The 3,433-nt window shown below is 27.9% G+C and overlaps 1 protein-coding gene across 1 annotated transcript in view; it reads left to right on the top strand.

Moving 5' to 3' along the window:
• The first annotated feature begins 100 nt into the window (after window positions 1–100).
• The window catches only part of LOC111084949 (geranylgeranyl transferase type-2 subunit alpha-like), a 22,462-nt gene continuing 19,129 nt past the window's right edge, over window positions 101–3,433 (top strand). The window contains exon 1 of the mRNA XM_022381661.1: window positions 101–188. The gene's annotated coding sequence lies outside the window, so the exon portion shown is untranslated. The remainder of the gene's footprint in view (window positions 189–3,433) is intronic.

Raw genomic sequence — 3,433 nt, 5'->3', positions numbered from 1 at the left:
CACACACACACACACACACAAGTTCTTCATTTGATACAACATTTTACTCGTATGTAATTTGTACATATGTGTGTATAATTTTAATTGTGGAGTGTTTTTTGAAAGGTGAAAAGCCTTTTAAGCTCAATTTGCTGCTGGTGTCACGGAGAATCAAGAGAACAACAGTACAGTTTACTGGACCAGTTCAGGTATAATTATGTGTATTATTTTATTTAATCTTTGTAAAGATACTTATTCTGAAAAATTAAAGGTAATTTCAGCACATTAGTCAAAGTAGTATATTTTAATGTAGTGTATGATGTTAATTTCCAATCAGAGCAAGATGAGTGTAACTAATTAAATATACTTTTGTTAAGTTCTTAAATATTAAGAGTAAAATTCATTGTTGCATCAGTTGGGTACCCTTGCTGTTAACAAAATATTCAGCCATATTATCCATTAATATCTCATTAGGTTTGGTCAGCTTAGATTTAGATTAGTCCGAAATATATATATTGGGCTAACAATAGAAAATAATCTACAATAACAGTGTACAAATAAAAATTATAACTAATAAAATTAGATATTTTAAACATTATAACCAATATTGTTAATGAAACTATCACTAAAGAAATAATAATGTATATCTTATTTACATAATACACAAACAGTGGCTGTTGGCTTCAAGTATAGTTGTAGATTTAACGTTCATTGAACCTATGAAGGACATTTTGATGCCAATTTTGTAAGTAATGATTCCTGAAAATTATAAACATATTATGCAAAACATTTTATGTTTTTAGATTTGAATACTGCCATATTTTGATCATTTGTTTATACAGTTCTTAGCTTCCTGTATTAAGAAACAGACATTATTCCTTTATTTTCCTCATGGTTTATAGAATTGATTAGTATTAGGCTTAGAGTTATGCATATTAAACCAACATTGTGGAAGTAATTTAATAAGATGGGTAAGCCACTTGGTATCAGCTACTTTACTTTTCTTTTGTTGTTTTCTGTTTTACATGAATTGTACAGTATATGATATTTTAATTTCATTCTGCCTTTGTTTATGGGGAAGAAAAGTCTATGTGGCAAAGGTTTTTATGCTTTTATCAATTTTGTGATTTTTACTGCATGGTACCATTAATGTTTTTTTTATTAATTGTAGTAATATATATAGTAGAATAAAATGTTCATAACTTTGTGTTTACATTATGCTACTTTTTTCTTCTGAGGAGGCTAGTGTTTGCTTTTGATTTTTGTCTTGTTTGGATATGTGATCAGAAGTGAGTTGTTTTCACATTTTGTTAGCTTCATTTGGAAGACACTGTTTTTCAGATGATGCTATTATATTTTTATGCTTCCCAGTATGTAATTTTCTTATTGTTTTTTTTTTACTGACCAAAAGTATGTGATTGAATATTGGCTTTCAAAACAATTAAATTAGTATAATTATTTTTAATTGTTTGATACTTTAGAATGTACATAGTGATAATAATGTTGATGCTATTAATATGGGTTATTTAACTAGATTTCTTGTTATATAAATGCATAATCTGTATTTTCTTTGAGATTTGAAGAATGTAGATTAGTGTGTTGTTGAATTAATGTTACAACTAAATACAATCTATTGATCTCTATAAGTTATCGAATAAAGAAGCACCATGACAACAGTTGGAAATGTTTGTCTAAATTTGGCTGTAATTGTTACCATGGTGCTTTTGTTTTTAATTAAACTCTGGTTTCTACTTTATGAATTTAATCCAAGTTGTGTTCATAGTAAAATGCTTTCTACTATATGAATTTACTCCAAGTTGTGTTCATAGTTAAATGCAAGAGGTTACAACTGGAGGTGATAGATTGAAATTTAATTACCTTCTGTGAAGCATCACACATTTTGTATTTGTTAGATATAAAGCAGAAGTCTTCTGTAATTCCAAATAATAAAGTTCTCAAATATTCGACTTTAACTCTATTAGTCTCTTTATTACAATTTCTTGGTCTTTACTTTTCTGTGTGTGTGTCTTTTTTAACGAAATACATTTACCCCAGGATATGATTTCTTGAGCTGTTTAGTACATATAATACATAATTTGACTATAGAACAAAAAAATATGTAGCAAGGAAGTAAACTTATACAGAAAATCTGAACAGTATTACATTTATTCCTAAGTTTCTCTTTCTCTTTTTTTTTGTCATTTTAAGTCTTTTTTTTAATACCATTGCTATTTTCATTGTTTAGGAACTGAATATTGTTTGTATTATTCCATATGATTGTAACATTATTGTATTTCACATGTCCTGTCTGAAGATATTTTGCAATATTATGAACTTTCTTTTTACCCCCACCCCCCACCCTCTCAATGGCACAGATGTCTGCAGACTTACAATGCTAGAAACTTTGGTTTCGATACCCGTGATGGGCAGAGCACAGATAGCCCATTGTTTAGCTTTGTGCTTAACTTCAAACAAACATTCTTTTTTTATTTTACTTTTTTATTACTGTCATTCTGATTTACTAGCAATTGATTTATCATACAAAGAATTTCATGCAACCTAATGGTTTAAATTTCTTTTAATATGTTTTGAGATTTTTCTCAATATATAATTAACTTGTGAGCCTAAGTTGGACATATCTCTTTTTAAACAGTTAAGTCTTTACTTCTGAAGATCAAACTTATCTATTTAGTGATAGTGTCCAAATAATTTTAGTATGGTGATTCTTAATGTCATAAAGTAACATTATCTATCATTTGAATTTTATAAGTGTATAATATATAACACTTTCAAAAGAAGTTGAACTATGGAAGTTTATACTTTATCAATTCATGGTTGTTGATAATAAAGAATATTTCAAAGTTTTTTAAACTTAAATCTTCCAAAAATAAATTTTGATTTAACCCAATACATGCACAAACTATGTTTCCATAAGTTTCTCTCCTGATACAGCTCGTGTTAACTCAAAATCACAAACTTTGTTAGTTGAAATATCTTCTTTTGTAAGTTCTTTTTAGATACATTGGATTAGAAAATTAGATCATTGCTGAAAACACTAAATATCATGTATTGTTTTGATAGCAAACTAATTTCTGGTTCTTTAATTTCATAAAGGTGAAGTCAACCTGGAAACTTGTTTCTCTCTTTCTCTTTACATTTGTGGTAGTAAACATGCTGTCTTTGTGAAACAAAACAAACTGGAATCAACAATTGAAAGTCATCACATATTTTAGTTGGAAAAAAAAACTGTACATGAACATGCATTTTAAAAACAAATTGTGTTTTATGTTCATGTTAAAACTTTCTAATCATATTATGGGTGCATAATAATTCACAAGCTTGTACTTACTGTTATTAAGGCTATATGTGTAATTGAAATGAATATTACATCATCATATGAGGTCACAGAAACAAGCATTAATTGTAGGGGTAGCAAACCTGGATCCCACTATTT

Source organism: Limulus polyphemus, unplaced genomic scaffold (genome assembly GCF_000517525.1).
Source record: "Limulus polyphemus unplaced genomic scaffold, Limulus_polyphemus-2.1.2 Scaffold182, whole genome shotgun sequence".
NCBI classification, from domain to species: domain Eukaryota; kingdom Metazoa; phylum Arthropoda; class Merostomata; order Xiphosura; family Limulidae; genus Limulus; species Limulus polyphemus.
The sequence above is the reverse complement of the archived record's forward strand: the minus strand, read 5'-3'. Positions and strand labels throughout refer to the sequence as shown.